The sequence below is a fragment of the Salmo salar genome, chromosome ssa08 (assembly GCF_905237065.1).
Source record: "Salmo salar chromosome ssa08, Ssal_v3.1, whole genome shotgun sequence".
NCBI lineage: Eukaryota > Metazoa > Chordata > Actinopteri > Salmoniformes > Salmonidae > Salmo > Salmo salar.
Window position 1 is genome coordinate 6,922,200 of NC_059449.1, and position 22,700 is coordinate 6,944,899.

General features: G+C 43.8%; 1 pseudogene; it reads right to left on the reverse strand.

The window, feature by feature from the left end:
• Positions 1 to 244: 244 nt before the first annotated feature.
• Positions 245 to 21,823, reverse strand: LOC106609905 (sarcoplasmic/endoplasmic reticulum calcium ATPase 2-like; annotated as a pseudogene).
• Positions 21,824 to 22,700: the final 877 nt, after the last annotated feature.

The following is a 22,700-nucleotide window of genomic DNA, read 5'->3' on the forward strand; positions in this document are numbered from 1 at the left end:
ACTGCGCCACCTTGCGGCGATATAAAAATATATATACACTAACAAACAGCATAAAGTCTTTCCTGGTGAGGTTAGCCAACATCAGGGTTTCCCAATGTAGGAGTTTGGGAAACCCTGGACTACATGGTGAGGGGCCATATTGAGACACACCATGGCTTTACAATGTGAAGAATAACCACAGCCATGTATATCATTACACTGCTCTGACCCCTAACTGTAAAATCAGCAACCACAGAAACGTACATTTAAATTAACAATTTTATTGTTTTCATCCCATAAAGCATTTTCCATATTTGAAATAGCAGTAATGTGACAGACAGCAATGGAACAATTTACAATAAACAAAATACATTCCCACTTTAATTCAGTCAAAAGAAAATGTTAAAAAAGTTCCAATAACTCCACTCAATGTGTATTTCTTTGAAGTCGTTAGTTTAATAATTATTTTGCTTATTGGTTTCAGATGAAGACAGTCAGAATGCTAGTAGGGAAACAGAGAGATGGAAAGAAAAGAGACCTCTTCTCTCAGCATCTCTCCCTCATCCCTTTCTTTTGTAAAGCCACCCTGTCAGACTGCCCCTCTTCTCCTCCCTAATCCCCCTTTTCCACTCCTCTCATTCTTACACCTATTAATGATTTTAATAATAACTCCCCCCCCCCCACCCTTTACTACATTCAGAAAATAAAATAGCACAGTAGGGGTAATACAGATTCCACAGCGACAATTAATCCGAATTACCGTAGTACTTATATCAAATCATAACTAAAAACAATGTTGCAAGTCTTGGGGGTGGGGGGTGGGGGGGGGAGTAAGCAAATTTGGTGTGTAGTAAATAAAATACAAAAGTTTTCCCAGCCCTAACAAACCCACTACTATAGGGGAAGTGGTATTGGTGTCCACATAAGCAGACGACACATCTTTGTACCTTTAGTTCATGGTGCGATGTCACAGTGGCTGTTAAGACCATCAACACACAGGGTCAACTAGTAGAATGGTAGAGTAGCCTAGCTAAAATATGATGCAATTTCTCAGCCTGAAAACAATGTCAGAGATGTTGGAGCCTTCCGGAGAGGCAAGTCGACTACTTCTAGGCCTACGTGAGGATTGTGACATAACTTTAAGGACGCAGTTCCAAGCTGAAATCGTGTGGAGGACATCAGAACGAATCTGGTCACGTAAAAAGTTGCCAAGCCTGCACCTAAAGCCCATTACTACCCAACCTGGACAGTTCTAGTATAGATCAACAGTCAGCCTGTTTGAGGAGGATGTGTTTGAGCAAGGCACAGCACAGAATCGCTAATCTTGATCACATAATGAGTAGTTATTTAGAATGCAAGGTGATTTGGAGATCAGTGATTCTGAGCAGTCCATCTGCAATGTACCAGTAGTCAATCTCAAACATGCATGATGATAAAGAAGGTTGGCTACTCTTTATGGCATCATACCCTTTGTCTCCTTATCAGAACCATACATGGCAGCAACATCCATTCTGTAGCAAAGAAGTTGGGCATAGAAAAATCTGACAGAAATCAAAAAAAGAAAACACAATTCAGTGTCGTTAATAAATATGAATAGTGCAGTGAAAACGAACGAAAAATCTTTTACTTTTCAAAATTCAACTTTGCCAGCCCATAACCCTAGGAAATACACATTAAATAAGTAACTCTGCTGTCCTCTTCTCTAGACACTGTTTGATGACATCTAAATTAAATCAAATGTTAATTGATTATTGATTGTATTTCTGAAGCTGGCTGGAATGTCAGTGTGTGGCCAGTCTGACTGATGCTGGAAGATTCTTCAGCTCTCCCTTTCTCGCTTTTCGTCCAGTCATCCCTCCATTCCCTAGACTGGACTGAAGAAGCTTCTCTCTCCCTCGCTTTCTCTCTACCTTCCCACCTGTCACCTTACAGGTAGAGAAACTGGAATGAAATTAATAAGTACTATCTCATGTTAGAAATCATCTATGGACAGGAATTTACCTTTCAAAATTGAATAAATATGCAGGAGAGAGTTCAAGACACAAGCAAAAGCCATATTCAATCAAATAAGCTTTCTGGGGAGAAGTTAAATTGGAAAAAAATAAACACTCACTCTGAGCAGCCAGAAAGATTGTTTGAATCAACTACAAAATTGCGTTTCTTCTCTGGTTTGTCCCACATTGTAAAAATGATGTTGTCAAGGAGCTACGTGAACCCAAACGTGTGTTCTTTCTGCACAAGAGGAGTGATATTCTCAAGACCTATTCCGGTAACTCGTTAAACCAGGCTTGATTAAATAGGACCTTGAGTTTTGTAAAATCCCTCACAATCAGGGCCGTATTAAAAAAGTCAGCGTGCTGAGCTAGGATATATCAGCTCCCTCCTCTTCACTTCCTGTGTATCCCTCTTTCTCTCACCATCTCAGATTGTTCACCTTTCATCCCTCCATCCCTGGCTTTATCCCTCCAAAAATGTGTTTTTTTATTTTTCTTTCCCTGCACTCCATCTTCACCTCAACTTGCTCCCCTATTTATTTTATAGTTCCTTCCCTTTCATTCATTCACCAAACCCCTCCCACCCCCTCTTCTCCCCGTCACTCATAGAACATGTTAGTAATATCAGAGTCTAGGCTGTAAATCCAGACCAATAGAGGGAACGACATTAAAACGAACGACCAGGACACGCCCTTGAACGCCCTGCTTACGGAGGCGGTCATGCCCCCTGGCCCTTGACCCCTCCGCCGGCGCTCCCGCTCCTCCTCCTGGCGCTCCACGTCGGTACCCGGCTCAATCCAGTTCCGGGCCAGGAACTTAAGGGCCTCGTCCATGAAGATGACGGGCAGGGACATCTTGAGGACTACAACCCACTGTGGCCACGACAGTGGGCGGATCTGGAACACCACCTAGATGGGAGAGAAGGGAAGGGAGAGAGAAGGCAAGTGGTGGTTAGACAATGAGATATCGGAGAGCACAATGTAACACACACACACTTCACTGTTCAGCAGAGGTAATTTTGGCACTTTTTTTTATTCAAAGTCTTAGTCCCATTTTTGTCATTTGAATAATGATTTAGTCTAGTCTGTCAAAATAATGAAAACAATGGGCCATTTTGGTCAAGTAAAATGTCCTTTCATTTTAGCCACATCACATTTGTATTGCCTCATTAACCTATAGTAAATATAAACATACATAACCTTGTCCTACCAAGATATTTTTCTGCATGAGATCATATTCTTCCACAAAGCATAAATAAGAATACTATTATATAAACTCAGCAAAAAAAGAAAACATCCTCACTGTCAACTGCGTTTGTTTTCAGCAAACTTAACATGTGTAAATATTTGTATGAACATAAGATTCAACAACTGAGACATAAACTGAACAAGTTCCACAGACATGTGACTAACAGATATTGAACAAATTGGGTGTGGGGGGGGGGGTCAAAATCAAAAGTAACAGTCAGTAATCTGGTGTGGCCACCAGCTGCATTAAGTACTGCAGTGCATCTCCTCCTCATGGACTGCACCAGATTTGCCAGTTCTTGCTGAGAGATTTTACCCCACTCTTCCACCAAGGCACCTGCAAGTTCCCGGACATTTCTGGGGGGGGGGGGGGGAATGGCCCTAGCCCTCACCCGCCGATCCAACAGGTCCCAGACGTGCTCAATGGGATTGAGATCCGGCCTCTTCGCTGGCCATGGCAGAACACTGACATTCCTTTCTTGCAGGAAATCACACACAGAACGAGCCGTATGGCTGGTGGCATTGTCATGCTGGAGGGTCATGTCAAGATGAGCCTGCAGGAAGGGTACCACATGAGGGAGGATGTCTTTCCTGTAACGCACGGCGTTGAGATTGCCTGCAATGACAACAACCCCAGTCCGATGATGCTGTGACATACCGCCCCAGACCATGACGGACCCTCCACCTCCAAATCGATCCCGCTCCAAAATACAGGCCTCTGTGCAACGCTCATTCCGTCGACGATAAATGCAAATCCAACCATCACCCCTGGTGAGACAAAACCGCGACTCGTCAGTGAAGAGCACGTTTTGCCAGTCCTGTCTGGTCCAGCAACGGTGGGTTTGTGCCCATGTCTGGTGAGGACTTGCCTTACAACAGGCCTACAAGCCCTCAGTCCAGCCTTTCTCAGCCTATTGCGGACATTCTGAGCACTGATGGAGGGATTGTGCGTTCCTGGTGTAACTCGGGCAGTTGTTGTAGCATCCTGTACCTGTCCCACAGGTGTGATGTTCGGATGTACCGATCCTGTGTAGGTGTTGTTACACGTGGTCTGCCACTGCGAGGATGTTCAGCTGTCCATCCTGTCTCCCAGTAGCGCTGTCTTAGGAGTCTCACAGTACGGACATTGCAATTTATTGCCCTGGCCACATCTGCAGTCCTCATGCCTCCTTGCAGCATGCCTAAGGCACGTTCACGCAGATGAGCAGGGACCCTGGGCATCTTTCTTTTGGTGTTTTTCAGAGTCAGTAGAAAGGCCTCTTTAGTGTCCTAAGTTTTCATAACTGTGACCTTAATTGCCTACCGTCTGTAAGCTGTTAGTGTCTTAACGACCGTTCCACAGATGCATGTTAATTAATTGTTTATGGTTCATTGAACAAGCATGGGGAAACAGTGTTTAAACCCTTTACAATGAAGATCTGAGGTAATTTGGATTTTTACGAATTATCTATGAAAAGACAGGGTCCTGAAAGAAAAGTTTATAAGAATTATCTGGCCATGTAAATTCCTAATTAAGCCTACATAGATATTACACACTAAACAAACAGACAAACGCAGAGAGCAAGAGACAGAAGGAATGAGAGAAGCACCATCGCCAGATGATGCCGCAAAGTAGTATGGTTGTACCTCCATCACGCGGTTGCATCATTGCCATTGATAACAAGGTTCCAGACGCCCCAGCCACATTGATGTTCAGAAGTAGAATGGGAGCTAATGACTGTTTCGCCAAGTGATGTGGTAGAGTCACTAAACTTCGAGTCCGAATCAATTCCCAAGTCCCCTGTGCTCAAGTCCGAGTGGCTGAAGTCAGAGTCCGTGTTACCCAGTCAGATATAGCGTAGTGGGATGCGGAATTTAGTCAACTAGTTTTAGAACGGCCCACAATATGCTTTATGAATGTGACATGCGGCCTGCCAATGCACGACAGAAAGAAGAAAAAAATGTAGTGGCGGAATTATGGGTCATGTCTTTTGAACGGATAATCAAGTCATTCTGACGAAAAGAGGGAGGCTTGGCTACGTTGGTTACAGAACCTGTATATGAAATTTAGTGGGAAAAGAGGGAGGCTTGGCTACGTTGGTTACAGAACCTGTATATGAAATTTAGTGGGAAAAGAGGGAGGCTTGGCTACGTTGGTTACAGAACCTGTATATGAAATTTAGTGGGAAAAGAGGGAAGCTTGGCTACGTTGGTTACAGAACCTGTATATGAAATTTAGTGGGAAAAGAGGGAAGCTTGGCTACGTTGGTTACAGAACCTGTATATGAAATTTAGTGGGAAAAGAGGGAAGCTTGGCTACGTTGGTTACAGAACCTGTATATGAAATTTAGTGGGAAAAGAGGGAAGCTTGGCTACGTTGGTTACAGAACCTGTATATGAAATTTAGTGGGAAAAGAGGGAAGCTTGGCTACGTTGGTTACAGAACCTGTATATGAAATTTAGTGGGAAAAGAGGGAAGCTTGGCTACGTTGGTTACAGAACCTGTATATGAAATTTAGTGGGAAAAGAGGGAAGCTTGGCTACGTTGGTTACAGAACCTGTATATGAAATTTAGTGGGAAAAGAGGGAGGGTTGAGCAAGACATTTTTTTTTCAAAAAGTGTCTTCTTTTCTACAGCCTACTCAAGGGAGAAAAGCATAGCCCGGTTGTTGTTTTACTATTAAAGTTGCTTTTAATTTTATAAAGCAGCTTGTGTTTCTTAACTTTTTAGTGACAGGGGGCAGTATTCGGAAATTAAACTGCCTACTAGTCGGGCTCAGAATGTAGGATATGCATATTATTAGTAGATTTGGATAGAAAACACTGACGTTTCTAAAACTGTTTGAATGATGTCTGTGAGTATAACAGAACTCATATGGCAGGCAAAAACCTGAGAAAAGAATCCAACCAGGAAGTGGTTTGTAGTTTTTCAAGACTGGGCCTATTCAGTACACAGTGACTTAGGAAGTGCAAATGAACCCTAAGGCTTCCACTAGATGTCAACAGTCTTTAGAACGTTGTTTCAGGCTTTTGCAGTGAACAGAGAGCGAACAAGACCTCCTGGAGTGTGATGACCGAGAGAATGACATGGCCTCAGTTGCGCACGTTCACGTGAGAGGTAGCTGTGTTCCATTACATTTTTGAAGACATTTGAATCGTCCGGTTGGAATATTATTGAACTTTGATGTTAAAAAGGCCCTAAAGATTGATGCTATACATCATTTGACATGTTTCTACGAACGTAAATATAACTTTTTTTTTTACTTTTCGTCATGAAATTTTGTCCGCGCTTCCTACATTTGGAGTAGCTTACTGAACGCACTAACAAAAAGGACATAAATGATGGACTTTATCGAACAAAACAACATTTATTGTGGACCTGGGATTCCTAGGAGTGCATTCTGATGAAGATCAAAGCTAAGTGAATATTTATAATTTTAGATGACTCCAAAATGGCGGGTATCTGTATTGCTTGATGTCTTTTTCTGAGCGCAGTACTCAGATTATTGCAAAGTGTGCTTTCCCCGTGAAGCTTTTTTGAAAATCTGTCACAGCAGTTGCATTAAGGAGATGTTTATCTATAATTCTTTGAATAACAGTTTAATATTTTATCAACGTTTATGATGAGTATTTCTATAAATTGATGTACTCATTCACCGGAAGTTTTCGGAGGAAAACCATTTCTGAACATTACGGGCCAATGTAAAATGGGGTTTTTGGATATAAATATTAACTTTATCGAGCAAAACATACATGTATTGTGTAACATGAAGTCCTATGAGTGCCATCTGATGAAGATCACCAAAGGTTAGTGCTTAATTTTAGCTGTATTTCTGTTTTTGTGACGCCTGTCCTTGCTTGGAAAATGGCTGTGTGGCTTTTATTTTTTAGGCACTGTCCTAACAATCTAATGTTTTGCTTTCGCCGTAAAGCCTTTTTGAAATCAGACAACATGGTTGGATTAAGAAGAAGTGTATTTTTAAAATGGTGTAAAATAGTTGTATGTTTGAGAAATTTGAATGAGATTGCTGTTTTGAATTTGCCGCCCTGCTATTTCACTGGCTGTGTCCCGCAGGTGGGATGCTAGCGTCCCACATAGCCCATACTAGTTAACCAGGCAAAGGGTAATTAACTAGAAGGCTGGTGGTGACTGGTTAGCTACGGGGAAGCAAGAGTCGCCACCACAACGTGTATAATCGGAGGGGGAGCCAGAGCGGAGCCCCTCTCTGCTCACACTCAACGCTAACTCCCCTGCAGCTCACCAGCGGATGTAGGCTGTGTGTACTGTGCCGGGTCTGGGGCATCCTTCCCTGCGCATCTGTGCTGCTAATATTAATTGTGCACGTCGCTGAAAAGCTCTCCCACATTTATTTTCCAGTCCATTTAGTAGTCAGAGATTTCATCTGGTCTCGTTTTAGTCAACTGAAATGAAAACTTATTTTCATTTAGTTTATTTTTTTTGAGTCTATTTAGTCAGTTATAGTCACGACAATTGCCACTGAAAAATAGGTGTTTGACTAATATGTTATTGTTGTTGACAAAATTATGCCAGATGAACAAACACACACACAGACTTACAGGCAGGGGGTCAACGTAGAGGATGAGGAAGTGGAGCGCCATGGAGAGACAGATAGCTCCCACCAGCCAGGGGTTGGACCAAGGAGGCATTTTCAGCAAGGACTGGTTTTCCGACAGACTGAGGACACACACAGCAGCGCTCAGAGATGGACCAGTACAAACGCAAAAGATGCCAATAAAATATTGATACTAACAACAGAACTCTGGATATCAGTACAAAGTCAGATGTCAGTAAAATATCCACACTTATACTAAATAATCTGATATAAATCTGTACTCAATTGAATAATCACGCATATCATGATCATTTTTTTTGTTTAATTTGACTTAAACATTTATGTCTGATTGAAAAGAGCAAAAGGTGGACAACAAATGCAACAGAACTGAATGAACTTTATAGTTGCTATTCATACATGTAGAATGTACTGTGACTAATAAATAGAAATGTTATCGTACGAGAACTAAACCTGTTCTGTGTCGCGTCATAAATAATGATCTCTATGACCGATGCTAAGTGCCGCAAGGAATCGTTGGGAGTTGCAGTTTTAGTAGCGTACCTGTTGAGGGCGTTACACATCTCTATGGTAACGAGCACAGACAGGGCCATGGTCATGGGGTAGGGAGACTCGAACACCGAGCACTGCACCCCGGCAAACTCCCCGTGGCCTTCACTGCACTGGAGATAGTGGGACTGAGAGGAGAGAGAGAGAGAGAGCAACAACAACAAAAGAGCGAGATGGGGAGGGAGTGAGAGGTCGGAGGTTAGAGACGGTAAAGTAAGAGAAGTGAGAGAAGAGAGGGACGTGTTCTTACCAGTTGGTAGAAGGAGAGTTTGGGTCCGTCGTGTGCTGCCATGAACCACCAGGCTGCCGCTCCTACTGTGGCTGCTCCCACATAGCCTGAGAGAGAGGTCAAAGGTTAGATGTGTATATTCTAGAATCCCAGCTGATATTGTGACGTAAAATCAATCAATCGTCCAAATGTTAGTGGTTTACAAATACATCTGTCACAAAGTGCTCACGAGGCTACCTCTGCAAAGTATACAAGTTCAAAATACAAAAACCCTGTCTGTTCATAATCTATAACCTCACAATGCGGTATCTGCCATAGATATAGATCGAGATATACTAGATTTACTCACATCCGACAATGAGGTATCTGCAGAAGAGCCATCCGGAGATGAGTGGCTCCTTGGGGGAGCGTGGGGGGCGGGACATGATGTCCAGGTCAGGGGGGTTGAAGCCCAGGGCAGTGGCCGGGAAGCCGTCTGTCACCAGGTTGACCCACAGCAACTGGACTGGGATCAGGGCCTCGGGCATGCCCAGAGCAGCGGTCATGAAAATACTGGAGGGAAGAGGGTGAGAGAGGGATACAACATAATAATTCAGAAATCCTCTCTCACTGTCCCAGACCACTATTTTCCCTCAAGTTAAACCCTTCAACCATCTCTCCTTTTTAAATTTTCCTTCTCCCTATTGTCACCTGACCTAAAAACTAATCCTCTCCTAAATGTGCACCACTGTTCTGTTATCCTTCCCCTTTATTTATAACCATAAGCCCACCACCCTCTCTCCCTCCCCCGTTTCCATCCCCCTCTCCACACCATACAACCTCTAAGTATAAACTGTTCCGTTTTGTTATAGATGGCTTTCCCTTCCTCTCCTCTAACCCATCCCTCTCATCCCCCTATCCTCACCAGACAACCTCTCCTATGTTGGAAGAGATGAGGTATCGTATGAACTGTTTCATGTTGTTGTAGATGGCTCTGCCCTCTTCTACAGCCGCTACGATGGTAGAGAAGTTATCATCAGCTAAGATCATCTCGGAGGCGGACTTGGCCACAGCCGTGCCTGAACCCATGGCGATCCCGATCTCGGCCTTCTTCAGGGCTGGCGCGTCATTTACTCCATCACCAGTCTGGGGGAGAGTGGGATGGGAGGGGGCAAGAACAGGCGGTGAGTCAAAACAGGGAGGAAACGCATTGAAAGGCCCCACACAATGCAAACATGCCTTTTTGAGTGTCACAAAGTAGAGACCTAGACAGGGACGCTGCTGCCAAACGAGAGACACGTTCACCAACCCCCTAAACACAGCCCTCTCACCATGGCTGTGATGTCATCGAGGCTCTGTAGGTACTCCACGATGCGGCTCTTGTGCGTGGGTTCCACACGGGCAAAGCAGCGCCCGGTACGACAGGCCTGCCTCTGGAGGTGGGGGGGCAGCTCGTCAAACTCCCTCCCCGTCAGGCCCCCTGAGAACGGGTCGTCCCTGCCCGCCTCCTCCTCCTCCTCCGTGATGATGCCCACGCGACGACAGATGGACATGGCCGTGCCCTTGTTGTCACCTGGGGGGGTGAGTTTAGAGGTAAGACGTTAGATGGAGAGATGACACCCAGCAGGTAAAACGGTTTGAAACCGCGTTATAAGGGCGGGGCCGATACCAGTAACGTGATACTCGATAGTGTCGTGCCAAGTAAACAAAACGGATTTAACTTAGAGGAAAAAAGCCCTAATGTCACATTTATTTCATTTTCCAAGCTAAAGCATACAATATTTGACATACAGCAGCTTTTTAAAGGACAAAAAAAAAAGTTGTCTGCATCGTGTATTCCTTTTTGCCATTGAAAAACATATTCCAATGCTGGTATCGTCCCGGCCTTTCACGTTACAATATCATTTTAAGGTAGGTGAGTGTGAGGCTAGAAATTCTGTTCAGTTGACTTCATTGAATCCCCTTGGATTATGCGTCTTCCCATCCAACAAACATGTATCACAACACAACAAACAGAGGGAGTGGGTGCGAGGCGTGTCATACCTGTGATCATGATGACCCGGATGCCAGCCTGTCGACACATGCGGACCGCACCAAGTACTTCCTTCCTGGGGGGTCCAGCATCCCCACGCAGCCCACGAAGGTCAGGTCCGACTGGGGGGGGGGGGGGGGCATTGTTGTTTATTTAACGCTAATCAAATAAAACTGTATTTGAAGTGCCTTTAAAAAATCCACAACACACTTTATAGTCAAAAAGCAATAAAAGAGATGAATAAAAAGTGCATAATAACACAAAGGATGAAATGATCCTAAAAAAATCACTCACCTCGTAGTCGGCGAAGGTAGCCGAGTTCTCCAGGTTGAGGGAGCGTATCTCAGGGGGCGAGTCCCGGGTCGCCATGGCGAGGCATCGGAGGGTGTCCCGCCCCGTGGCCCACTCCCTGACGGTCCCCTGGAGCTGCTCCCGCCCGGCTGGTGTCATGGGCACCCGCGCGCCCCCGTTCACCCGGATCCAACGGCAGCGCTCCAGCACGCTCTCCGGAGCTCCCTGGGAGAGAGGCGACAAGTTGATACAAAGTGAGGAGAGAGTGTTAGAGAAAGAGCTCAGATGAAAGAAACGCGTAAGGAACAGAAATGACAAGAAAGAACGGAGAGAGAGAGAGCGAGAGAGAGAGCTGACCTTGACAAACATCTTGGCCCCAGTGGCAGAGCGGCTGAGCTTGTTGGGAGAACAGAACACTGACATGGACTTCCTGTCACGAGAGAACTCCAACGTCAACTCCTTCCTCATCAACTGTTTAATCACCTGATGGAGAGGATAGAGGGAGGGAGATAGAGGACATAAATCATTCAATCATCCTGCCAGGAGGTAAATTAGGTCAGCACATCTCAAATGGTACACAGAGATTTTTTCAAAAACACAGACAGATTTTTTATATTACAGACACACACACACACCGAGCAGCAGGCAGTAGCTCTCTCGACAGCGGACAGTCCTCGGAGGTCTGTGTCGAACACGTTCATCTTCTCCACCAGACAGCACAGGGCCGTCTCTGTGGCTTCGCCTACCTTCTCATACACACCCTTAGACTGGGACACACAACCACAGGTTAAGGGTCAACAAGGATATTATTTGAATGTATTATTCCAAACAGATGCTACTGGACTGGAACAAAAAAAGTAGCTCTCCAGGACTAGAACTAAGAAGTGTCTGTCCATGGACATTTGTGTGTATCATGGTGTGCAGTGCAGTGGTTACGGTGTGCAGTGTAGTGCGCAAAGTAGGCTGGCGCTGTTCTCACCTCGTTGTAGTCTAGAGAGGAGTCGTTACACAGAGCACAGATGGAGGCCATCTCCACCAGGCCCTCATATTGACTACACTTCACTACCGTCTCATCCTTATACCTGGGGGAGAGAGAGAGAAGGACAAGGAGAAGAGAGTTAAGGGTGGATATGGAAGATGACATGGAGAGAGATAAGAGGGAGAGAGTGTAAGAGAGAAAGGGGAAAGATGGAGTGAGAAGTAAGGGATTGTGAAAAGCCAGAAGAGGGGGAGAAGGACACCAGAGAAAGAAAGTAGTAGAGGGGAACCAAATATTAGAAAGATAACATTTCTCAGCATCTTAAATTTCCACACTGAGGTTGGAATAAAATGGAAATTGTGAAAAATTATCATGTCCATTTGACAAGACTGCCTGAAATTTCAGCCTATTTTGGTGGGATGGAGTTTTGGCCTGCCTGGTGACATCACCAGGCGGTAAAAATTAGTTAATACACCAATAAGAAAGAGTTCCAAACCCCTCTGCCAATAACAGCTAGTTTTCAGTTTCCCCCCCGCTCAGACAGTCCTAGTAAAATTGGGGATGAGTGATTTGTCATGACATCTAGCGCTTTCAAGATAACTGGGAACAAAGAAACGAGGTCAGATCATGATGTCCCTAATCTTCAGGTCAGAATTTCGGAGCTCTAGAGAGATGCCAGAGTTTCTGACATGGAATTTCATGTTGGATGACCATTCAAAGCGATTTTTCCCAGTCTGGGCTCGTTTTGTTCATGAGTTCCCAGTTACCTTGAACGTGGCAATCATCAGTTAAGGGTTAAAAGGTTAAAGGCACTCACACTTCCCCTTCCGGGGCGTAAGTCGATCCAGTCACCGAAAACTCACTCAGGGCGCATTGCTCCCCTGACACACTGTCCACAACAAATATCTACACACACATGCAGATACAGACAGACCGGGTTAGAAAATACACACTCATTGTCACAATCAGTAAGGTTAGGTCAGCATCAGGCTGAGTGTCTGTCAATCAACATGCCAAACCATTCCAATTTCAGGTCAGCTCCAGGGAACCCAAGTGGTTACTCTTCTCCCATCTACATTTTTCCCCTCCCTCCCTCCCCCTCTCACCCGGTGGACAGACATCTGGTTGGTGGTGAGGGTACCAGTCTTGTCGGAGCAGATGACCGAGGTGCAGCCCAAGGTCTCCACAGAGGGCAGACTGCGGACGATGGCGTTCTTCCGGGCCATGCGTCTGGTCCCCAGAGCCAGGCAGGTGGTGATCACAGCGGGTAGGCCTGCAGCGGGGGGGGGGCAAGATTGAATAGGGTGAAGGGACGGTTAGCAGGGTTAAATATATGGTTCCATAATGGTTCCTCCGAGTCATGTAACTAAAGTACACTGATCAATCTATTTATCGAGTTAGAGTCTACATGGACACAGAGAGGAGCGGTCTTGAGAGAATTCATTTTGGTTTAAATTGCTCAGAATAGAATGGAATTGACTCATGCTCTACTTTGTGTGTGTCACACAGAGGCAGAGAAGGAGATAAGAAAAGAGAGAGAGGAGAGAGAGGAAAGAGAGAGGAGAGAAGAGAGAGAGGTGGTTGGTCCCATCACGTACCCTCAGGGATGGCAGCTACAGCCAGTGCCACAGCGATCTTGAAGTAGTAGACAGCCCCTCTGAGCCAGCTGCCACCGTGGACCGGGTCATTGAAATGGCCAACGTTGATACCCCAAACTGCCACACAGATCACTGTGATCACCTAGAGGGAGGGAGAGAGAGAGCCTGTAATCACAGCACTGCCACTCACAATTTAAAAAAATATATTTTTTGTTATTTAACTAGGCAAGTCAGTTAAGAACAATACAGCTGACAGATCAAAAATAAAAGGAATGAGGGAAAGAAAGAGGGAAGAGAAGGAAAGTCCTTGTACCTTGGACAGCTGTTCTCCAAACTGGTCCAGTTTCTGCTGCAGCGGTGTTCTCTCTGGGTCTGTAGCAGCCATCTCGTCACGAATCTTCCCGATCTCAGTCTGCACCCCTGTAGCTACCACCACACCTATAGCCCTGCCCGCCGCAATGTTGGTGCCCTGGAACAACAATGATACAAAGCAATGTGTTGGTACACTAACTACTACATGAGTTTGATCTGTAAAGCAGCATACTTTTCCAGATCAAATAGAAAAACGAGTCAGAGAAAATGTATGGATTACACAGTCAACACAAGAGCAGAAAGACGTCTTTTCAACCAGAAATAGATACTGTATTTTCAACATTTTGTCAAAGACATTTAAACCACAAAGTGTTTCCAACGTCTTGTGCTCATAGGGTAGATGTATTATAAATCACTAATTGTGTTTTGACTATATAGGTGGCGTGGGGATCAACGACATGCATCTCGCACATTCGGTATCGCTTAGTGATATACAGAACAGAATCAGTACGTGGGTGTAGGTCTAGTACCAACACAGCCCTCGATGGTCCAGTTCGATTGCTCCACTATCAGTACATTAACCTGGAAGACTGAGTGGTCTTGAAGCTCGTTCACCTGCCTCTTCAGAAGTGTATTAGGAGCGCTTTAGTAGATTACATCACGCAGTATATTGTGTTTTTGTATGTGTCCTGTGCAAACAATGCGAGTGATGTTTTATTCAACAAATGGTTGAGTCAGACCTTCAACACTCGCATCAAAGCATCCCAGTGCACGCACACACGGTCCTGAGTTCTGGTTCCTCTCTCACGCCATATCTCCCATTAGATCAATAAAACGCACACTCGCTCTTCTACACTTACACAAACAAATGTGCACCTTTTGGCTTGAGGCCTTACTCCAGCATGCTGGGCTGGTCTATTCCTAATCAGATAATGAACTAAACCCCCCCACACACACACACACTCCCTCTCCCACTTACAGAGAACAGCATGTTTTTCTTGTCCTGGTTGACGGCTCGCGGGTCAGGCACTGGGTCTGTGTGTTTGATCACCGACACAGACTCCCCCGTCAGGATGGACTGGTCCACTCGCAGTGTGGTGGAGCGGATGGAGGTCAGCCGGATGTCTGCTGGGACTTTATCACCCACTGGGGGAAAAAGGGGCAGAATGGGGGAGGTGATGGTTCAAGTCTTACATTGCAGAAATATGTGGACACCCCTTCAAATTAGTGGATTTGGCTAGATCAGCCACACCCATTGCTGACAGGAGTTTAAAAATGGAGCACACAGCAATGCAATCTCCATAGACAAACATTGACAGTTGAATGGCCCATACGGAAGAGCTCAGTGACTTTCAACGTGGCACCGTCATAGGATGCCACCTTTCCAACAAGTCAGTCTGTCAAATTTCTGCTCTGCTAGAGCTGCCCCGGTCAACTGTAAGCAAACAGACGCCTCACAAGTCCTCAACTGGCACCTTCATTAAATAGTACCCGCAAAACACCAGTCTCAACGTCAACAGTGAAGAGGCAACTCCGGGACGCTGGCCTTCCAGGCAGTTGCAAAGAAAAATCCATATCTCAGACTGGCCAATAAAAATAAAAGATTAAGATGGGCAAAAGAACACAGACCATGGACAAAGGAACCTAGAAGGCCAGCATCCCGGAGTCACATCTTCACTGTTGAGGTTGAGACTGGTGTTTTGCGGGTACTATTTAATGAAGCTGCCAGTTGAGGATTTGTGAGGAGTCTGTTTCTCAAACTAGACACTCTAATGTACTTGTCCTCTTGCTTAGTTGTGCACCGGGGCCTCCCACTCCTCTTTCTATTCTGGTTAGAGCCAGTTTGCGCTGTTCTGTGAAGGGAGTAGTACCCAGCGTTGTAGGGGATCTTCAGTTTCTTGGCAATTTCTCACATGGAATAGCCTTCATTTCTCAGAACAAGAATAGTCTGACGAGTTTCAGAAGAAAGGTCTTTGTGTCTAGGCCATTTTGAGCATGTAATTGAACCCACAAATGCTGATGCTCCAGATACTCAACTAATCAAAAGAAGGCCAGTTGTATTGCTTCTTTAATCAGGACAAGAGTTGTCAGCTGTGCTAAAATAAAAAGGGTTTTCTAATGATCAATTAGCCTTTTAAAATGATAAACTTGGATTAACACAACGTGCCATTGGAACACAGGAGTGATGGTTGCTGATAATGGGCCTCTGTACGCCTATGTAGATATTCCATAAAATAATCTGCCGTTTCCAGCTGCAATAGTTATTTACAACATTAACAATGTCTACACTGTATTGCTGATCAATTTGATGTTATTTTAAAATGGACAAAAAAATTTTTTTAAGTGCTCTTCTTTCAAAAACAAGGACATTTCTAAGTGACCCCAAACTTTTGAACGGTATTGTATATAAAACATATTTGGTAGCAGTTTAAAAAAGGTGAGCGGACATTCTCCCTTTATAGTGGACCTTTGTCCAGCTACTGTATTTAAAACAAGTTGTTTCAACTTGTGTATATTTCCACATTGAAGCCATGCAATTTCTTAGAACAAAGTGGAATGTAAACAGGGTCAAGTTGACATACTGAATTTAGCAAAGATGGGATAGGTCTACATTTTGTTATTAAGTTTCTGTAAGCTGTTGAACAAACTATAAACAGACTAACATTGGAATTGGAGTTGATTCCAAGGCAATACATAAAAGACCGTAAATACACAACTTAAAGCAACCACATATTTCGCCATGGAGCACGTTTCTGATTGGCCAGTGAAGGGCCAAGCCTCGACACACCCTAAACTTGTTAATTCATTAAAACCCAGCCCTTTACCGCCCATGCCAGCAACAGCGTTGATAATTATGGTTGTGAAAATAGCAAAAATAAGTTTAGTAAACTAAAGCCCATAGACTATTATCCTCTTATTTCCACATAACTGCTGTTTTATTTATTTATGACCTGTCAATCAACCAAATTAATTGGTAAACATCTCAAACCCAGCAAGATCATTGGCTCAGAGGGACAGACAGGCAGCGATGTGATGATTGATGAGATAAACAGTGCGTTACGTTTTTTTAACAATCCTCCATGGATGATTCCCAAATGGCACTCTATTCCTTAGCTCTGGTCAAAAATAGCGCACTATAAAAGGGAATAGGGTGCCATTTGGGACGCATCCCCCAGTGTTCCGCTTGGTAAACTGTGATTGGTGTCACAAAGTTCCCATGCTCTTTAAGCCAAACATCGCCACTGTGAATCTCTCTGAGTCACACACAAATAAAAAACACACTCAACCCCCATTTCCTCTGTTACTTCTTTGAAGCTCTAAGAATAGAAACGGAGCGCCTTGAGGATTCGACAATTGGGGCGGTCTTAACCCTTCGAACTGTGTTGTCGCTAAAAGTCACACAGAAATGTGAAACTGACCCCCAAACTGCATTTTCAATCAGATATCTGTAAAAAGTTTGAGGAAATATTTGGAAAAGAAAGGTTAGCGTCGCTGAACTCGTCTGGCCTCATTCCCAGAGCTTATCAAGATGCAGGGATATTGGGTATTGTAGTCCTCTTCGAATATCACATCAACTGACAGCACCTTGATTAAATGATTAACCTGTTAGGGCTAGGGGGCAGTATTGACACGGCTGGATAAAAAAAACATACCCGATTTAATCTGGTTACCACTCCTACCCAGTAACTAGAATATGCATATACTTATTACATATGGATAGAAAACACCCTAAATTTTCTAAAACTGTTTGAATGGTGTCTGTGAGTATAACAGAACTCATTTGGCAGGCAAAACCCTGAGACATTTTCTGACAGGAAGTGGATACCTGATGTGTTGTATTACCTTTAAACCTATCCCATTGAAAAACACAGGGGCTGAGGAATATTTTGGCACTTCCTATTGCATCCACTAGATGTCACCAGCCTTTACAAAGTGTTTTGAGTCTTCTGGAGGGAGATCTGACCGAACAAGAGCCATGGAACGATGATGGCCCATCAGACACCTGGCGCGCGAGTTCATGTTGGGTACCCTCGTTCCAATACGTTATAAAAGAGTATGCATTCGTCCACCTTGAATATTATTCATGTTCTGGTTAAAAAAAGGCCCTAATGATTTATGCTATAACAACGTTTGACATGTTTGAACGAACGTAAATATATTTTTTCCCCTCGTTCATGACGAGAAGTCCGGCTGGCTTAGATCATGTGCTAACAAGACGGAGATTTTTGGACATAAATGATGAGCTTTTTTGAACAAAACTACATTCGTTATGGACCTGTGATACCTGGAAGTGACATCTGATGAAGAGAATCAAAGGTAATGGATTATTTACATAGTATTTTCGATTTTAGATCTCCCCAACATGACGTCTAGTCTGTATCGCAACGCGTATTTTTCTGGGCGCAGTGCTCAGATTATTGCAAAGTGTGATTTCCCAGTAAGGTTATTTTTAAATCTGGCAAGTTGATTGCGTTCAAGAGATGTAAATCTATAATTCTTTAAATGACAATATAATATTTTACCAATGTTTTCTAATTTTAATTATTTAATTTGTGACGCTGACTTGACTGCCGGTTATTGGAGGAAAACGATTTCCTCAACATCAATGCCATAGTAAAACGCTGTTTTTGGATATAAATATGAACTTGATAGAACTAAAAATGCATGCATTGTCTAACATAATGTCCTAGGAGTGTCATCTGATGGAGATTGTAAAAGGTTAGTGCATCATTTTAGCTGGTTTTATGGTTTTGGTGACCCTGTCTTTGAATTGACAAAACATTACACACAACTCTTGTAAATGTACTGTCCTAACATACTCTAAATGTATGCTTTCGCCGTAAAACCTTTTTGAAATCGTAAAACGTGGTTAGATTAAGGAGATGTTTATCTTTCAAAGGGTGTAAAATAGTTGTATGTTTGAAAAATTTGAATTTTGACATTTATTTGGATTCAAATTTGCCGCTCTTGAAATGCACCTGCTGTTGATGGAGTGCACCACGGGTGGGACGCTTGCGTCCCACCTAGCCCATAGAGGTTAATTTCCCATAAAACATTTCTTCTTTGATTTCCATGATGATGCAAGAGGGCTAAGATCCAACCCATACAGATAAAAAAATGTCAAGGGTAACTAAACATTTTTTTTTTTTACGTTTAAACAACTCGGTCAATAATAGAACACTTTGGGTATGGGATTTACTAAATGGTTATGGGATTTGTAGTTTTTGTTTCCCCCTACACACTTGCCACCTTCGCTGTATCTCTACTCCCCAGGCATGATATATAGAACACTAGGGACCTTTCAGGAGTTACAGAACTTGTAGTCTTTTCTCCTACCTGCTATAGTACCTCAATATCATAGGTGTGTTTTTTTGGAGTTGCTGTTCTTCTAAAATACACTTGGGCCCCATGACTAGAGGATGGTGGGATTTTTCTGCCTACCTGCTATAGTACCGCAACAATGTTATCAGTTATAGTGTAGAACACTGTGGTCCCTAGAGGACTCTGGGATTTGTAGTTCTGCCTACCTGCCACCTCCACTATGTCCCCAGGTACGAGGTCCTTAGCCCGGACCCTCTGGACACTCTTCCTGTCCTGTCGGTACACCTTCCCCATCTCAGGCTCATACTCCTTCAGCGCCTCGATCGCGTTCTCAGCATTTCGCTCCTGGAATCACACACACGCGAATGAACACACATCATCTCGGACATGAATAAACTTGTTTATGCATGAACACACACACACTTAGGAAGGAACACGCACTGTTGCAACATGTCAAAACACTGACTTTACCTGCCACACCCCGACGATAGCGTTGGCGATGAGGATGAGGAGGATGACGAAGGGTTCCACGAAGGCTGTGATGGTCCCCTCTCCTTCCTCGAACCAGGCAAGAGTCTGTCAGAAAAGAGAGAGAGAAGAGAGAGGTTAAAGAGGAATGTGTTTTCAAGAACCAAGAGAGTATGTGACATGGATGGTAATACTGTGAGGATATAAAGAGTGAATAGTAATTCTCAGAACAACATATTGAAATAGCTATAAACATATGTCTGACTGGCTTTGGGTAGGCTGTAACTTAGCCATTTACTGTAAAGTTACAGTATTTACAATAGTGTTTGTTCTGGTTGTCTTTGTGTGTGTGTCCTTACGAAGGAGATGCAGGCAGCCAGCAGAAGAATACGAACTAACAGATCCTCAAACTGTTCCAGGACCAGCTCCCATAGTGACTTCCCTGGAAACACAGAGATGGAAAGAATGTAAATGCAGGGGACAGAGAGAGAGAGCAAACAGAGAGAGATAATAAACATCTTACCTTCTTCTGCCGGTAACTCTGCATCATGGAGTTCAGAAATCAAGAGAGAAAGAGATTGTTATAAACATAGTAATAACATTGCTATTATCAGCCATCATCAATATCATCATCACATTACTAAACATAGGCCTAACTTGGGTGTCATTACTTTATAATAATCATTGAAACAATTGAATACTGGTGAGAGTAAAAGTCTGGCGTTTATTTAATTTAAGGGTGAAATAGGGGTCAAGGGTTAAGGATTAGGAGTGAAGGGTTAGGGCAGTGTCCCAAATGGCACCTATTTCCTACATTGGTCAAAAATAGTGAACTGAGTCCTATAGGCGCTGGTCAAAAGCAGCGCATTACATAGGTAATAGTGTCATTTAGGTCACAAACTAGGACATACCGTTTGGGCCCCATCTCTCCTTGCTCTTCCTCAGCTGTTCACAGCTCAGGCCTGTCGACTCATTCACACAGAAATACCCCAACACCTCCTCGACCGTCTTAGTATGGGCATTGTCCATCCCTGAAGGAGAGCGGGATGGAGAGAAGGGGGGTGGAGACGGACGGAGAGGATGGAGGGAGAAAGAGAGAGTGTGAAGGGGGATGCACAACACATCAGTAGGCCTACATAACATTAAATCTTAACTAGTGGTAATAAAATGGAGGGGGGGGAGAATTGTGTACTCTCCATTTCATTCTATTCATGATCTCACTGCACTGAATGAAACATTACCACAATATGGGGACCGACTTGATATTATAAATACCGACAATGTTGAGACCGAAATAACCGCCTAGGGACATTACAAAACGAGCCTAGATAGTGTATCAGGTGAGCAGTTGCACCTGTTGCATGTAAATTAGGTTGATTTACAGCACCTTTTCCGGTTCAGTAGGGGATTCAACACGATACAGTAAACTTAGCAACATCGTAATATACTAGAACCGTGAATTGTGCTACATTGTGCTAAATTGCATCTATCGATGGTTCGAAGAAGATACAATGTCACAATCTCAGAATGTTACTGAAAGAATCATCTTCGCAGCATCCAACGCAGAGCTCAAGTGAGCACGCAGACACAGGTCAACTGTTTGTCAACCATTCTCACCTTATTTTACAAATAAAATAAAAGTAATGTCGTCTATTTGTTGATATACAACGATACAGTCTTGTTGACGAGCTTTTAAATATCTGCATTGAAGGTAAATGTCCTGCTTCCAGGCCGATCCGCTGCGACGCCTTCAATATGCTAACATTTGCTAACTGGCGTTCTCAGAATCGGTAACTAGCGAATAATCCTGTTTGCACGGGACGTTTACGCTCAAATAATTTAGGGAGACTTACCAGTGCAATACGTATCCCGGTATTGCGTTGACTAACAACTAATTCCGAAACGTTGAGTAAATAACACAATATCAAAACAAATAGGATTAGAAAACCACAAAAAGAAAACGTTAATACCCACGACGAATTGAGAAATCGATCTAACGTTACATTAACTGCCTGGCTATCTCTCCCACTGAATCGCTAGCTAACGTTACGTCCTGGAAAATTATTAGGAAGGCATTTTCAGAGAATAACAGTCATTTTCTTCCGGTACAACTAAGGTTTGTTGGAGGCGTATTCCCCTACTTTTATATAAGATTACAACACCGATGTCGTGCGCTTTAATCCACCCGCTATGTCATAGCTATCTAAATAGCCGTCGCTTTACTTAATGCTAGGCCACATAATTACACAGTTGTGCTTCAGTGGCAGAAATCGTAGGAGCAGAAGTTAGGCCAATTAGAGACCTGGGATTTAGACTGAAATGGCTGTACAGCGAATCACATTGCAGCAACTTCCATAAACACGCCTACCGGTGATTTGCTGCAGGAGGGTGGAACCCCAACCTTGCCCTTGGCTCAGTGCTTGACCAATGAACGTGCTGTGCGACAGTCGTTTTTCAGATGATTGACTTTTGTACAACCCAATGGGTTCGTCAAGGACACTCGCTTCGCGTTACCCCTGACCAATAGTAAAGTTTGTCAAGTAAAATAGGCGGGACGTAGATTAAAAGGTAAAGCTGAGAGCTCCCTCCCCCAACGCCCATCTGTCACCAGAATGCGTCTTACGGCTAATGAGTGACGCGCAATATCGGACTCTTTCTAGAGCTCCGACCTGAAGAACACCGATATCATGATTTCATCTCGTATTTTTCCGAGTTCCCAGTTGTTTTGAACGCGGCATATCTGGTCGCATATGTACGTAAAGTCATATGTGGTCAGAAATTATGTGCCCCCAGCCCCATCTCTCTCTCTCTCACACACACCCACAAACACACCTATCTGCTCTGTAAGACGTCACGTTAAAAGCAGTAGGCTATTGCTAGTCTGACGCAACACATTAGCCTACATCACGTATTCTGGGCTATTACACAAATCAAATCACATTTTATTTGTCACATGCTTCGTAAACAACAGATATAGACTAACACTCACGGGCCCTTCCCAAAAATGCTGAGAAAAAATTGAAATACTCGAAAAATAATAAAACAAGGAATAAATACACAATGAGTGATGAAAACTTGTCTGTATAGCTACATATACACTGAGTATACAAAACATTAAGATCGCTTGCGCTTTCCATGGACAACTGACTA